This window comes from Siphateles boraxobius, unplaced genomic scaffold (assembly GCF_051911475.1).
Source record: "Siphateles boraxobius isolate OS27281-9 unplaced genomic scaffold, OSU_SipBor_1 31, whole genome shotgun sequence".
NCBI lineage: Eukaryota > Metazoa > Chordata > Actinopteri > Cypriniformes > Leuciscidae > Siphateles > Siphateles boraxobius.
In genome coordinates, this window is record NW_027508931.1 from 14752892 (window position 1) to 14770638 (window position 17747).

Genomic DNA, 17747 nt, shown 5'->3' on the forward strand with positions numbered 1-17747 from the left:
CACTCATTGGCTATGCTGCAGCTACTGCACTTCTAATGGCGAAGGCACCTCTGACATGTGTCTACGCGCTGATAGCTGATTGGCGCACATGTCAGAGGGGCCTTCGCCATTGGAAGTGAGCCTATAAAGGGAACCCAAATTCGCCATTATAGCAGATGTTCTCTACTTCAGCGACAACTTTTGATCTCTGTGTCCTCCGGATAAATTTGAAGCTATCACCGTGGAAACAAGCCTTTTTCTGCCAGAACGACCCTTCACACTCCCTCCTGTCGCCGTTCTCCAGTGGCCACCCGGCGATCAACCATATATCCTTTCACTCACTGTTACATTATACAGTCTGAAAGCGCTAGCGAGCGTTGTTACAAATGCCTTGCTCAAAATGCGCCACAGATCCCATCTGCACGAGGGTCGACGGGAATTCAGAGTGTGTTTCATGCCTGTATTGGTGCTGCGGACGCAGCTAGCTCTCTCTCAAGATGGCGATGCCACTCCTCTTCCACTTTCCTTTCCACTCTTCCTTTTCCCGCGCTACTTCGACCGAAGAGAAAGAAGCGCCTCAGCCAGCAGCAACCCAAAGGCATGGATGTAAGCAAGCCCTCGCCGGCCACGTCCCTGCGTGCCTCACTTTCTCTTGCCTGAACTCCGTCACCGGTCGTGTTCTCACAGGCGGACCAGCACCCCCACTTCCCCAGACCACCACCACCACGCAGCGGGCCTAGTCTCATACGGGGCGTCGGACAACGACGACAGCCACTCCATTGCGGCTTCTGAGCAGGAATGGTCGGGCTCTGTCGATCCCACCCTCCCCTCTCAGTCGGGTGCTAGCGTCTCAGCTACCAGGACCAACTCTGACGCAGAGATGCTCAGGATCCTAACCACAGCCGTTGCGTCATTCAGTTGGATGGCTGGTTTTTGCCGGGGCACCAGCAGGCCCCTAGTCACAGGCCTGCAACGTTCTTCCCCGAAGTTCACCAGGAGCTTAACCAGGACGTGGCGTGCTCCCTACTCCACAGACACATGCTCTTCCATGTCCGCAACGCTCTCCTCTGTGGACGTCGTGGCGGAAAAGGGCAACGAGTCACTAGAGCCCAGGCTTTCAGGAGGAGCATGGCTAGCCTCGTCGTGCTCGAGCGCCACTTGTGGCTAAATCTCACTGAGATTGAGGCAAACAGGACTGTTTTCCTCGACATGCCCATCTCCAGCTCCGGTCTCTTCGGCCCCGCGGTGAAGGGGTTTTCAGAGAGGTTCACTGAAGCACAGAAGTCGTCCCAGGCTATGAGACACTTTCTGCTGAAGCGCTCTAGCTCCGTGTCGAGTAGGCCCAAAACCACACCGCCTTCTCCCCAGCCTAAGCCAGCGAAGCAAGTCCCTCAGCCCCACCCTGCGGCTGATACCCACCACCACTCACGGCCAGCTAAGTGCTACCCACTGCCTCGGCGCCAGGGCCCCCGACCCAGCATTGTGTTGGACCCCAAGCCTCCGAAGATCTCCTAGCAACAGGAGTGAAAAGAGAGGGCTTGAGTCTGGCGCTAGCTGGACCACCGCACTCTGGTGGGCACGAGACTTACATTCATAACCTTCTTTTGTCACTTTTTGACGTGCGAGCAATGCTCCGGGCGGAAAAGCTTCCTGTAAGCGTGAGCGCAGGCACGAGACTTACAAGTGTATTTGACGCCCGATCATAATGCATGGGGAGCGTTTTATTAATGCCCAGCGTTTTGTGATAACACTTAAACGCGCGGGCGGAGCCCGGGGGGAGGTTAGGGTTAGCAAGCGTGAACGTACTCTGGCGGGCACGAGACTTACATTCATAACCTGCTTTCTTTTGTGAAACTGACCCGGAGCCGAAAGTGCGGCGCGCGCGCTCTCGGTTCTGGGCAATGGCTGCTCGCTGAAAGCCGAAACCGGCTGATTTATGTGAGATGTCCCAATCATAAGGGATGGGGAAAATTCTTTTTTCACTTTTTGACGCGCGAGCAGCGCTCCGGGCGGAAAAGCTTCCTGTAAGCGTGAGTGCGGGCACTAGACTTACAAGTGTATTTGACGCCCGATCATAATGGATGAGGATCATTTTATTAATGCCCTGCGTTTTGTGATAACACTTAAACGCGCGGGCTGAGCCTGGGGGGAGGTTAGTGTTAGCAAGCGTGAACGTACTCTGGCGGGCACGAGACTTACATTCATAACCTGCTTTCTTGATCGTGTAACAGAGGGGGCAGATAGTGGGCACAGACCTGTGGACACATTTCTTACATTCAACACTCGAGCGGCTTTTCTATGCTTTATGAGAGTGTGCTCTGCGAGATTCGGAGTGCTTATGTGTAGGGGTGAATACTGGGGCATGTGCACTCTCACTACACTTACAAACAACACCGACGGCATGAGACGGACCAGACATTATACTCTTTTTGAGATTTTTCTGGGTCGCCGTGGCGTTTGTGTGCAGGCGAGAGGGTAAACAAACCGGCTCGTTGGCTGCTAATTGAACCACTGCAGTAGCCTGTTTGAAGGGGACTGACAGGGAAATAAACTTTGACGGCGGTCCGGCCGTCAGCCTGCTAGCTGCTGCACTGCATTGACAATGAATACAAAATAAGGATAATTTTTTGGCTTCAATATCTCAGGAAGATGAATCTTTCCCGTAGCGTAAGCTAAACTTACGCAATACGAGAGAACCTCTCGTAAGAGAACTTGTTCTCTTCAGATTCTGCCACAAGCAATGTCCTCTAATAAGGACAATACTGCCATTGTCATAGACTAAGGGTTGTTTCAATTGGCATGCTTTTATATGTTCTTACTTAATTGTATAATTGATAGAATATTCCCGTAATTCCCGTGTGACAATAGTATGTTATTATAAATTGCAAATTAATAGCAATGCTTCTCACAGGTGGTGGTGCGATAGACTTGTACAACAATTCGTAGTGAAATGTTTGCAACTTCACTTCATTGCCTGTAAGAGTCGACAACGGACAAAAACCATGAGAATGTTACATACGCCAGACATGAAGTTGGCGTGGAAGAACGCACATTCTCGCGTTAGTTTCACTGTTAGTACATCCGACCGTGAGCGTGTACTCTGGCATACGCAAAGTTTTTGTGCATACGCAGCATTGATACATGAGGCCCCAGGTGGCTGAGCTCGAGGAACATCACATGGTCTTCCAAAGGACGTCTTTCTTGTGAGAGGGAGCGGAGTAGTTTTTTGGCAAGGGAAAACACTGCTAAGATTTGGACTAGAAACTAACAACCTGAAAACAAAATAAGAAAAAACAGCAACATCCCAGCAAAGTTAAAAAAACACACAAAAAAAACCTCTAGTTTTGAATGATATTTTTTTGTATCTCCCTGATTAAGCTATACTGGAAAAACCAAATGTGATGATGTTATACAGAATTTAAGGCACTACACAGCCATTCTCATCTATAAAAGTAAAGGAACTTTGACTCATTTGGGTTGGAATTTATTGCTAATAGGGATGTCAAATTGCATGTATAAGCATATTTCCCTCAATGTAAGAAATGCAGATATGCTAAGGTTTAATAATTGCTTTTAAATTGTCCTTATAAAACACTCAGTTGGTCCAAATCAGTAAATGCCATTGTAGTCAGAGTAAAATTAACCAACATTCCTAAAAACGACAAGACCACATATACACTAAATTTAAAGATGTTTTTGTCAAAAGTGAAAAATAAATAAACTATTACAAAATTACAAAAACTGTAAAATAGCTGAGTTCAGCTTTGTAGACTAATTTGGACTATTTTGGTTTAGATTTCACGTCCATCAAGTTTACATTAAGGTCTCTTTTGTTGACATTAGTCAATCCATTAACTAACATGAACTAACAATGAGCAGTATATTTTTACAGCATGAATTAACCTTTGTTAATGTTTGTTAATAAACACGTTTTTGCTCATGTTACTTCACAGTGAATTAACTAATGTTAACAGCATCTTTTAAGTGTAATCATTTATTAGTAAATGTTGAGATCACCATTAACTAAGAATAATAAATGCTGTGGAAGTGTTGTCCATTGTTAATTCATGTAAACTAATGTAGTTAGCTAATTTTAACAAATTAAACCTTATTGTCAAGTGTTACCATATTTCCTTGTAAAACATAATCCAAAAATCTTTGTTTGATTTTCATCTTCGGGAAAACAAGTGTATATAGAGAGAGATGAAAGCACAACATTAAAAATAAGCCTGCTTTTGCTAATTCTCAGAATAGAGTAAATCAGTAGTGCAATATAATTTACTGCTCCGTAAAAAAATGTATGAATATAGTGCAAATGTGCTGAAGTCACCACACAGACATCATGCAATAGATCACATATTGCATTAAGTCCACAAACACATACACACAAACACAGGGGTTTTTCATTATACGGAGATCCAAATTCAGCAGTTCTGCCTGGTCAGGACTCATATATCAGGGCCATGACAAACGGCTGACCTCGGTGTGAACGAGCAGCTCCACGGTGGTTGTGGATCACTGCAGGACACCTTTGGCCAACCCAATGACCAGCCCACTGCTCAGCAACCCCTATGACATGAATTACCACACACCCAGCACAGTGCTGACAAGACAGAGTGGTTATGAATTATGGACACACATGCGGTACATGCCTGTCTGAGTTTGCTATACTATTGCAGATACACACACTTGAAGTCAAAATGTTGGAAACATGATTCCCATAATGATCTCAGAATGTTTTGATCTAAACGCTTTTGCATAAATGCTTGAAATTTGACAAATATATGCAAGCATTTCCCTCACAATAAAAAAATAAAAAATTTTGATTTTATTTTTAAATAAATGATAAAGATCAGAGAGTTAACCCTTATGGGGCCACGATCGAGTTTACTCGACAAGATGCGGCACTGAATAAAACGGCTGATTTTGTCAAATAGGGTGTCAAATTTCGTTCGACCTCCCCTCTACTAGATGGCAGACATGTCATACTTCATCCCTGACTCAAAAAAACCGTCATGCTTCTATACAAAATCTTCGAGCTAGAGCGCATCGAATCAGTGTGAACAAAAGCGGAGCTAGTGTGATAGTGAGCCATTTTATCAGAGCAATATTGTCAACGTCAGCAAGTATTTGCATTAGATTATTATTATTATTATTATTATTATTATTATTATTATTATTATTTAATGGCATCAATAAAGCTTACCCGCAAGTGTTGGGTCTTATTACAGACCCTGATTCTGAAGGGGAATATCTGCCTTCAGAAGATGACGGTGATTCTGAAAGTGAAAGTATAGCCCTACACAAAGCACAAACGGTGAATCCTTTGCCCAATGTAGATTGTCCTTTGCCCAATCTCAGTGGTGGGAACAATGTTTCCCGGGGTCGGAGTGTTCATCGCAAAGCAGTCAATAAGTGCACAGCACACGTTCATTCTTTCAAAAGCCGCTATAACTGGTTAAATTGAACAGTTTATGCAGAAGAAGCAACTCTTCTATTGAACTATTTTCAACCATGTTCCTCGAAAATGTGGAAAACAGTCAATGCATACTAGTACACAGTAAAGACAGTAAATACATTTGTAATGTCACAATAAATGCTGTTCGTTTGAAATTTATATTCTTCAAGGAACATATAAAGCAGCACAAAAATATGAAGCAGCACAACTGTTTTGAACATTAATACAAATATAAAATGTTTCTTGAGCAGCATCAGCATAGAATGATATGCATGGTTTCTGATTAGTTCCACACCTGAATCTGTTCCAGTTAATGGCAATTCATTGGCTGATGGTGCAGGCACCTCTTCAGCTGCGCTACCTTCGTCACTCACTCTTAATTCATTGAACACGCCATCTGTTCCTCGGATTTTCTTCCTAAGAAGAAACGGTTTAGTTGGCCCATGCTAGTTAAGAGTTTTTCGTTGGATATTCTCTTTTTGTGCTTCAGCGACCGTATATAGTGGAATTTGCTTTGTTTTTCCTCGTGGTGAAGCACAATGGATCTGCCAGCCACCATACTCTTTACTGCAAGCGACAACGTGTGAAATGCCTCGGCCTATCACATGCACTCATTTTTCTCCCTCTCTCGCCCAAGCACTCACGCCGCATTGATTCTTCTGTGGAATTTCACCACAATTATTTATGCCCCTGTCCAAAAGCACACAATGCTTTTTTCCTTTGGAATGGAGGATATGTTATTCACCACAGTGTCTGATTCAGAGGACTTTGGGCGGAGGACTCTTCCATGTAGCGGCCAGGAAGCACGGCCTTCTGTGGCATAAACTCAGCTTGTGGACTTGCTAATTCGCGCTACTGAGAAGTTCGACATTGAGTGGTCTGACAAGCCTACCGATTCTCAGTCCTCCAAGCTCTACAAGCATTTTCTGAGTGGCCAATCTAATTTCGCTCCTTCTTTTTCGAAGCCCCACCCTCTTCTCCCTTCTAAGCCCTGCAGGACGAATTCCGCCCTCGTGGGGCAAATCCTACATGGCAGCTGGCCAGGAAAGTATGATGCTTCATACCATGGGAATTTTTCAGGCTTACCAAGTGGACATCCTTAAAGGATTAGTTCACTTTTTAAAAAAACTTTTGCTGATAATTTACTTACCCCCATGTCATCCAAGATGTCCATGTCTTTCTTTCTTCAGTCGAAAAGAAATTAAGGTTTTTGATCAAAACATTCTAGGATTTTTCTCTATATAATGGACTTCATGGGGTACCAAACGGTCCAAGGTCCAAATGACAGTTTTAGTGCAGCTTCAAATGGCTTTAAACGACACCAGACGATGCATAAGGGTGTTATCTTGCGAAACGCTCTGTCATTTAAAAAAAAAAATAAAAAAATAATATGTTCTATAAGGACAAATGCTCGCCTTGCTCTGTTCTGTGATGCACGTTCGTGACTCTCCTGTGCGAACTCGTTCATCAAAATGAACGAATCTTTTTTCGAGTCATTTCGTTCATACAACAAATGAAATGACTCGAAAAAAGATATGTTAATTTTGATGAACGAGTTCGAACAGGAGAGTTACGAACGTGCACAAGGACCCGCCAGCCAGTCAACAAACTCGGGAAACAACCTTTTACGCCGACAAAAGGAATCCGCAAAGGAACGCAAAGACAAGCAAGTAGCCTCCAGACTCTCAACTGAACTGGTGCTTTGATATAACATTTAATAACCCCGATTCAGCTGATTCAGGTGTGTTTGATTAGGGTTGGAACTAAACTCTGCAGGACAGCGGCCCTCCAGGAGCAGGATTGAAGACCTCTGGTTTAAGTGATTCTTTTAAGATTCCCTATAAAATAATTAATAATTCCTTTTGAGCTAAACTGACCTGTCTGACAAGACACAGTTACTTACAAGACCTACAGCACTACCAATGCCCACAAGCGATTTCACAGTACAGAGACTAGCAACATACAGCGACAAAGTCGTCCGGTGTGAACGGGGCTTAAAGCAGTTCATGTCTATCAGGGCTTGTGAACTTCCCACTCCTGCCTTCACATCCAGGGACTGCCTCAAACAGGAAAGAGACCTCTAGGAGGAGTGACAAGCCGAGACATCCCCCACCTCACACGTTTTGGGGAGCTTGTGCTCTTCCCATGCCCCACCAGTGCCCCCATAGGGTTGTTCCTGATCTGGCTTTCTCCCTGCACCGGATGCTCCAGTCTCTACGCTAGACCCGCAGTGAGAGAAACCTCCTCCTTATCGTTGTTTTGGAGGGGTAATTGGAGCCTCCCTTCAAACCTTTGGAGTCAGCTCCTCACTGGATTCTGACCATCAAGGTGGCAATTTTCTTAGCGTTAGCCTCTCTCAAGCATATGGGGGATCTGCAGGCTCTTTCTGTGAGTGAGCCTTGCAAGGAGTTTGCCCGGGGTCTTGTGAAGGTGTTTCTGCAACCCAGGCCTGATTATGTCCCCAAAGTTTTGTCCACTTCCTGAATTTGGATGGGGCTCCTGGTTCCCGGGTTCTTTCGGGATGAACTGGTCGCATTTGTTCGGGTTGAATTTGGTCTGGCTCAAAAAAAAAAGAGGGACAGAAGAATGTTCTTAGGTCAGATCTAGCAGCGCTTAGCTTGGCTTGTGTGGTATATTGTTCGCATTGCTTTATCTATGAAAGAGAATGTCTCAGGTTAACTGTGTAACCCATGTTCTCTGAATAGGGAACGAGATGCTGTGTTCGCTGCCAAGCTCCTCTTGCTGTCGAGCCGGGGTTCTTCGGTAGAAAATTAAATTCGGTAGAAGAGGAGTAGATGGCGCGTTCACTGTTTTAACCCTCTGAGGTCTGCTATCGCGCCGGCGCGATAGTCTCGATTTTTTTCTTATCAGTGCAAAAGAGAATCAAAATACTCTGTTGATTTTAATCTTACGTGTTAGTGTTATACATCATTTGATCCTGTTAAGTGTGTATTTTTTTGTGTATACTCACAATATAAACAAATTATTGTGCTTTTAGTCAAATAAAGAAAAATAAACATGATGCTAGTTTTGCCTTCTCTCTGTCAGTGAAGTCCATTCTGAAACGCGTCCGAAAATTAACTGTAATTACGCGAATACTTTTCATACAATGAAGCTTGAACTCTCTTCTTTTAAATGAATGAATTTATATTAAAAAATATTCTCTGTTTATGTAATCTGTATGAAAAGAGAGAGATGGCAGTCTTTTTCTTTCCAGCTCATTATACCTGATTACGCGTTAATGTGCCATGCCCACGGAGAGCGCGTGGTATTCAAACACAAATGATCTAAGGCAAGCCATTCAAACATGCCAACGCCCACCAGCTGGATTATAAAACCATCATGTTTAGTAAGTATCTTACTAACGCTGTGTACACAGCGTATCCCTACGCTGTGAGGAATAATACTATCTAATAACCCTGGAAAATGTACCAGAAGTGCTGGTAGTTTCATTTCAATGAGCAACGGATCCAGCTGATGTAGTAAGTCATTTATTCTTAAGTGCTTTGTTCTAATTACAATATTAAATAGTGTCTGTAAACCGCAAAAAGACTGTTTAAATATGAATTGCGTGTCTGTGTGTAGGCTACATGATGAATGAACGACACAGGCGCATGCGCGTTGTTTACTACAGTTATACAACGTGTCTGTGCCGTGCATTCACTCTCGCACATACATTAGTAAACATGTTATTTTTACATGTACACATCCAAACTATATTGCTATAGCCAACTAAGATGAGTAAAAAATAGACTTGAAATAAAATGTCTGTATAAGCAACAAACTGCAAATTAACATGCTAATATAATATCATAAACACGATATGTTACAGACTAAATATGAATGTTTAGACAATATTTCGTGATTGGTTTTGGATAGATTATAAACTTTTGATTGTAAAAAAAGACTACTGTCACATTAAATAGGTAAGCTTTTGTTCACCAATTTCTGCTCATATGTTAAATATACTATAGTATGGTATGTTTTGTCAAAAATAAAGTAGGTAGGCTACATTGAATTATCTGTCATGATTCTGCCAGCATGTCTTTGATTTTCCCTGGTCTTGTGGCAGGATCATGACAGACCCTTGTTTTGTGTGCAAGCACATGGGCTTTTGTGTGGGCCATGTGCTTGTGTTGTCTTGTTACGTGACCCCGCCCCCTTGTTATCCTCGTCTTGTCATTATTGTCTAGTCACGTTCACCTGTCCTCGTCATTAGTGTTCCCTTATTTAATCCCCTTGTGTTTGCTGTCCTGTGTCGGTTCATTGTTAAACCTGCTGTGGTGTTATGCTCTGTGAAGTCCTGCCCTGTGAAGTCCTGCCTGTGATTGCTCTAGTTTCGTGTTGAGTCAATGATTAATGTTACCTGTGAGTATCGTGTCTTAGTTACGTGTCCTGTGAAGATCCTGTTTGTTTGTTTGCTGTCAGTTAGTTATCCTCTGCCTTGTCTTGTTTTACCCCATCGTGGGCATTATTATCCCCTTTTGTTGTCAATAAATCGTGTGTTTAGTGTACTCTGTCTGTGCCTGGGTTCTCCTTTTCCACCATCATAACATTATCAACTAAGATGTTATTATAGTGTTTATTCCAATATTCACTAATGAATCCTTACCTTTTTTAATACATATGATAAAAATGTATACTTTTTACAAAGAAATAATACACTTGAAATATTGTTAAAATTGTAATTGTTGTTGTAATTGTTACCTATTTGTAATTGGTTACAATTTCTAATTGTAATATATGTATGTCCGAGGTCGCATTCTTTGGTACCCGGTGACACATCTGTGTGAAAAGGCTAATTAATATTCAGCTCATTATCCGGCACATTATTATTGTAAATTATTAGGCAGGATGATTTTCAGATCATTTTGAAGCAAAACTCTAGGCAACTCTTTTGTGGCCTTATTTCAGACACTTTAAGTTTAATTTTTTTCAATAACCATGAATAAACCGTATTCTCTCAAAAATACAAACATGTACATACATCTTGCTCACATATTATGGTAGCCCTGTTTGTGCTGAATAGAGTGTAATTACACCTTTGCAATTAATATGTTTATAAGCAACTGAAAAAAGCACAAATGTCAGGTCATGTCAAAACATCTCAAGGACCCCCAAAACACCTTAGACCCTAGAGGGTTAAGAGTGAGTGACTAAGCACCGCTGAGGAGCACATGTCATTGGCGTAATTGTCACGGGCGTCAGTTTGGTTTGAAATGTGGGGGGGACAGAGACGCGTTCGGAAGTGCATTTTCAGAAGTGGTGGGTACAATGACGCATTCATTTTGTTTCTCTTTCGCGCAGGTCATGTTTTGAAAGACGATGTCCTGTAGCCTATTCATGTAATTATGGAAATAAATAAAACTGTATACAAAAATGTGATGTCCGACTCGTTTTATGAAGAAGAAAGGCTTACATTTTCAGACAAGTACTCAATTTACAACATGCATTCATCCAATCTACATCATTCATTTTGACCAAATTGAAAGCATCCAATCACCATCATCATCACAACTATTCCCGTATTCAGCAATAGATTTAATGCAAGCAATAATGCAACAAGATACTACTCCACGATCATCTCCACCAATGCTCACGGGCGTCAGTTTGGTTTGAAATGTGGGGACAGAGACGCATTCGGAAGTGCATTTTCAGAAGTGCTGGGTACAAACTTGTCAGTGACGTACGGTCATGTCTTAAAGAGGCTAGGCACTGAGTTGAAAGCCAGATTACATGATTTATTGTTTAGGCTAATAATACGTAATAACAGTAAAGGTTACGCACAAGCGCGGCATATCAAGAAATGTACAATGCATATCGTGTACTCACTCACTCTCTCTCTCTCTCTCTCTCTCTCTCTCTCTCTCTCTCTCTCTCTCTCTCTCTCTCTCGCACGCACACACACACACAAGCGCGGCACAGGCACACCCCGGTAGTTATGTCCACTCCAGCATCAGAATGCAACCATTCTTAATCCTTAATTGTTGCACAGCGGCCAATTATGTTTGTCAGTTAGCAAAAGTAAAATCACACTGCTCAATTGAATATGAAGGCAAATGGCTTGCAATGATTCAACCACATTTATCAATTCAATATTAAGCCCAAAATAATTTTTGACTCACCGATTGGTTGATTATTTCTAGCCTACATAAAATCCATCCGCCGCTCTTTCCTCGTGAAGACGTCGATCACATCTTTTCTTTCATACCAGTCTGTTTGAAACGATCGGACAATTTTTGGGCCCTTTTGCTGTATTAGTGCATCGGCTGGCGTAGACCTCCGTCTTGCTATCAACTCAGATTTTGAATTAAAATCGAGCTTGGAAAAATTTCTTAACTCCATGATCACGGCCAGTGCTGTCATTTTGACTTTGAATTTGGCGGGGATTAACTCTTAGGCATGTAGGCTAGCTGTGGTGTAATGACGTTAGCTGCGCAAATGTCCAGTAATATCTCGATTTTAATTGGTCCATGTCTGATACGTAACGGAGATGGTTACTGGCATAACATATTTACGTCCAAAGGCACAGCAGATTTGTGCTTTTTGCCGTACATGTTGAAGAATACATGATCGAAGTGCGCATGTGCGACATACAGTAAACAAATGCTAGTAAAAGAAAAATGCTAGTAGACAGTAATAGCACTTCTTATTCTACCATTTGTTTTTTATTTGATTATGCGTAACTGCCACATTTGTCATCATAACGTATAAACAATTGGAATTACACACATATTGCATATATAAAAACAAGAATAAACAGTAAAAAACAATTTTGGCAGGGTAGTGCCTAGTTTGCCTACCCAGACCGCACGTCACTGAAACTTGTCAAACAGCCTCTCTCTGCTCAACCCGTAAATAAATTAATCGACCTGCACATGTTGTTTGAGTTCTTTGGTCTAGTGGTAGATCTTTTGCCAAGCGTGTCAGAGGTTACAGGTTCTAATCTGCACTTGTATAGCTTTTTTTCTCTCATCAAAGCTGAATATGTTCATCAGTTGTTACAGTCTATATCAAGCAGGGACACGTTTGTGTGGATTTTATTTTGTGATTTCACCTGAATGAATAGAGAGTCTCCACAATGGCGATAGATTGAAGCGCGCGTCCGAGTGGAGACTGCGCGAGCCTGTATCCGTGACACTGATGGCCGCGGCAACGAGCGCTCAGCAGCTTGAGTTCAAAAACACCACATTTTAGCGCTAGATCTCTTATTTAATAGCAAATTAAATAAATGCTGTGCTAGTTAACTGGATATGTTTTATTTATATGTATTAGGTACATCCGTGGCGCCTCAATGTTTCAAAAAGTGGTGGGTACAAAATGACTCATGGCGAAATCTGGTGGGGACGCGTACCCACCGTCCCCACCGAAATCGACGCCTATGGTAACTGTATAGGGGTTCAAACAATCAGCACCGGCCATGGCATTTTCCCATTGGGTCATTGCTACGCAGCATCTCGTTCTCTAATCAGACAACATGGGTTACACAGGTAACCCCAGACGTTTCCTGGTAATCTCCTGAGTTCTCCCTTTAAAATTGGGATTTAGTTGGGTTTGGTTGTGTGCTATATTACAGCCAAATTCATTATAGCTGTGTTATACATATCGTCGCTGTCCGATGAAAACCCATTTTGTGAGATGCCCATTTTGCCGATTTTTAGATTTTTCGACGGATAGAATTTCCAGGTTCATTTCCGTATACAGTATGCTTCACATTATCTAAATGACCAATGAAAAGTTGTGAAATCATGCCATCTGATTTTCACGTATATCCATTTCCCAGCAAACATGCCAGTGCGGGCCCACTGTGGGTAAGTGTGGGTTTTCTGTGGGACAGTGTGGGCAAGGGCAAACCCTTTGGGGCCCCATGTGGGCTTTCTGTGGGCAAGCCCACAGTGGGCTTACCCAAATAAAACCCACACGGGCCCCCAGTGGGTTAGCCCATGCGGGGCCCATAGCAGTTTTGCCCATTTGGGCCCCCATTAGGATTTACTGTGGGCAACCCACTGTGGGTTTGCCCAAATAAAACCCACACGGGCCCCCAGTGGGTTAGCCCATGTGGGGCCCATAGCAGTTTTGCCCATTTGGGCCCCCATTAGGATTTACTGTGGGCAACCCACTGTGGGTTTGCCCAAATAAAACCCACACGGGCCCCCAGTGGGTTAGCCCATGCGGGGCCCATAGCAGTTTTGCCCATTTGGGTCCCCATTAGGATTTAATGTGGGCAACCCACTGTGGGTTTGCCCAAATAAAACCCACACGGGCCCCCAGTGGGTTAGCCCATGCGGGGCCCATAGCAGTTTTGCCCATTTGGGCCCCCATTAGGATTTACCTATTTTTAGTTTTTCACTGTGGGGCCACCATGAGGGTTTACTGTGGGCAAACTCCATTACAGTACAGTTACATCATTGTTTTAAGATTAGAAGCTCAGGGTTAATCAACCTATTATAAAACTGACTAATTAATACTTATGAATCAGTGTATAATGGATTATGAGCATGCACATTGAAAGAGCAAATGAGTGACTTATAAGGAATTATAAAAATTAATATAAATTTAACTAGGTATATCTTATAATGCAGGTCTCAATGAGTCTTTAAATACTTATAGAATAGTAATATTGCTCCTAAAAAAGTATAAAGGGAGATAATTCATTATAATAATAATACATCAGTCTTATATAGCGCTTTCCAAGGAACTCAAAGAACTAGGGCCGAGCTAAACACAATGGCCCGGCTGAATCAGTGATGTCTTTGTTTTAAAGTTTTAAATAGCGATGTAACGTTAAACGAGTATTTATGTAGTGTAAATAGAATACAGAAGCTACACACTCTAACTACATCTCGTTAAATATGATTATGACCGTTCATAATTGATAGACACCTGTAAACACTGCGCGCTGACAGACAGCAAATCATATAGGCTATTTACATAACGTCATAACTATCATGTTAACGTGAGCTAAAAATAACAGATTTTACAATTCTAACTTTAATTGATAACTGAAATGAAATCAACCATCTGTAATATTTAATTAAATTAATTATGAAAAAAATATAATGGAAGTAAAACATTTAGGCCATGAAATAATATTCATTCATTTAATAACATTAAATATGAATGTAATAATTTATTTTGAATGTATACATTTCATCAACCTTTATCCATACAGATACTGTAAATATTTCACTGAAATATTAATATTTGTTTATTTTTCTCCCTTTTCTTTGTGTGTAATCAGATAATTGGTACTGCTCTGTGTAAGTATTCTGTTGGAATCACTGTCTGACACATTCTCAGTTTTTGCATTGTAGATTTGTCATAGACATTTACAAAAACTTTCTTTACACCATATATATAACCGTATTTTCATAAACATGTTGCTTATGTTATCTGTTAATATTTTGGGTATCACATTTTTTAAATGAGATGTTCCTCACCCACTGAACAAATACTGTATTTGTCAGTACAGTGGTGTCATGTAGCATATATTCTTAGATGTTATTGTACATATTCATAAATAAAAGTTTAAACTGGGTTTATAACATTAAAATGTTGTTTGTCCTCTCTCTTTTCAGTATTCATTGCCATCTAATCCTGATTGCAGAACTGAGCTCCAACCCCAGTTAAGCAGATTACCAGTTGATCGAGATCTTCAGCAGAAACTACAGAAAGCTAAACTCCTCCATGACCAGGACTGGACACCAGTGCTGTAAGTGATCCATCTAGTCATGTTCAGGACATATTACAGGGGATCTCAGCTCTGGCCCTTGAGGACCACTGTCCTGCAGACTTTAGCACCAAACCCTGGTCCAAGTCCAACACACCTCAACAAGCTAGCCTAATCGAGCTCTTTTGGTTAAAAGAGCAAGTGACATTGATCAGGTCTGGACATAAACTGCAAGACAGTGCACTTCGAGGACCAGAGTTGAGAACTCCTGACATATTAATTAGTCAGTAATCACTGATGAAAAAAACAAATTTTTTATTTGTATAGATTTATGTAATATGCAATATTACTAATATTCAGTTGTCTTCTCTCTTTTTTCCTTAATTGTGTTGTGTGTCAAACAGCGAAATAAACCCAACAGAGAGCCACTCGGGCACAGGCCACTCTTTTTCTGTGTAAGTACATTTTTGACTGTCAGACACATTCTCTGTATTTTCTTTTATAAAAATGACATATTCATGCTGCAAGTTAAAGCCATCAATGATTTATTGATAAAGACATTAAAGGGATTGTTCTTCATGTTGTTCCAAACATGTATTATTTACTTTTTTTCTGTGGAAGGCAAAAGAAGAATTTTGAATAATGTTTAATCTGTTTTGTCCATACAATGAAAATCCCATTTAATTTTTATTGAGTCATTTTTCGAAATATCAGAAGAATCTTCCACAGAAGAAGTAATGCAGGTTTGGAATGACATGAGTGTGAGTACAAGTTGACAGAATTATATATTGTGTTGATAATTTTTGTAAATCTTTCTCATGCTCTCATTTCATCATGCCCACAATGGTTCACTCTCTGTATGTTTCTCTCTCAACAACACCACCTACATTTGTTTTTAATATTAATAAAAAAAACTGTAACTATTTTTCTGGAACTCAAATTATCCTCCAGTCTAAGTGCAGAAGATTTTTTGTTCTCTGAGGTGGAAATGGCCTTACCCTTGTGAAAACACAAGTGTATAAATTACACTTGGAACAACCCCCATTTTTTTTAATACTTTTTTTATGTTAACATTTCAATTGTTGTTGTTGTTTTTTTTTCTCACTTTAGATGCTGACACAGCTGAAGCAGCATCCAAAGGGGTTGATGCTGATCCTAATGCAAGAGACTGGGTTGGTGGAAGGAGCAAGTTACTCCGGTATCCGAGGGGATTGATTTATGTGGTTTTATATGATTTTTTTGTTGTGACTTTTTTTTTTTTTTACTCAAAATCTTTTTCAAATAAATGCTGCTCTTTTGACAGTTCTGTTCAAACATTCCTGAATTTGTTCACGATTTACACGCTGACGACTGGATTACTTTGTTCAAAAGTAGGGCTATTTAAAAAATCGTACTGACCCCAAAGTTTTGAACGGTAATGTATTGTATATATTTTTTACATGAATAAATTAAATTATTTGAAAGATATGACTTGTAATGTACTACTTCGACTTTAAACAAGTGCAATTATTTTGCATGTATTGTGGCATATGCAAAGTCGAACCAAACTAATCTTGTTTGTTAAGGCCACAGGTTTTTTACAACACATCTTTGTATTGTCCGCAGTATGCCCACACTTTTCCCAGTGCACCCACAGTATGCCCACACTTAACCCAATGTACCCACAGTATGCCCACACTTAACACAATGTACCCACAGTATGCCCACACTTAACACAATGTACCCACAGTATACCCACACTTAACCCAATGTACCCACAGTATGCCCACACTTAACCCACTGTACCTACAGTATACCCACACTTTGCCCACCGCATGGGGACCCACTCGGTCCCATAGTTTGGGGCCCACATGTGCCCCGCATTTCACGCCGGTATCTGGGCCCACAGTGGGCTGCCCGCAATGGCCCCGCAATGGCCCCACATGGGCCCCTAAAAGGGTTTGCTGTGGGCCCACAACTGGCCCCAATGGGGGCACACTCTACTTACTGTGGGCCTGCCCACAGTCAGCCCACACTTTGGGCTGTCCCACTGGGGCCCCACCTGGGGCCCAAAGTGTGGGGCCCACACGTGCCCCGCATTTCAAGCCGGTATCTGGGCCCACAGTGGGCTGCCCACAATGGCCCCACATGGGCCCCTATAAGGGTTTGCTGTGGGCCCACAACTGGCCCCATGGGGGCCCACTCTACTTAATGTGGGCCTGCCCACAGTCAGCCCACACTTTTGGGCTGTCCCACTGGGGCCCCACCTGGGTCCCAAAGTGTGGGGCCCACACGTGCCCCGCATTTCACGCCGGTATCTGGGCCCACAGTGGGCTGCCCACAAGGGCCCCATTCGGGCCCCAAAGAAGCATGTTTGCTGGGTTGGTGTCAAAGCTGTCAATCACGCCGCGTATCTCCCACCCTTTGGAGGCATCTCGCCGGTCTCGTGAAGTTTCATCTGAAGCGTCTCTGGAAGCTCAGCATTGGATAGCCGAATAACACTTTGAGGTAAAGTATGAGCAAACGTTTGTTTTTGACAACTGTTCTCAAGTTTAGTATATATTCACAAAATTACGGTAGGACAGTGTAAACAAAGTAGCAGTGCCATGTCAGTGTATTGATTCATTGTCCATTCAAAGTTTGCAAATGACATTTAATAAA

At 42.1% G+C, this 17747-nt stretch overlaps 1 long non-coding RNA gene across 1 annotated transcript; it reads left to right on the forward strand.

The window, feature by feature from the left end:
- The first annotated feature begins 15092 nt into the window (after positions 1-15092).
- On the forward strand, positions 15093-16594 carry LOC143697077 (uncharacterized). Its single transcript, XR_013186170.1, has 3 exons — positions 15093-15149; positions 15512-15562; positions 16218-16594. It is a non-coding gene; the product is annotated as an uncharacterized LOC143697077 (long non-coding RNA).
- The last annotated feature ends 1153 nt before the right edge of the window (positions 16595-17747 follow it).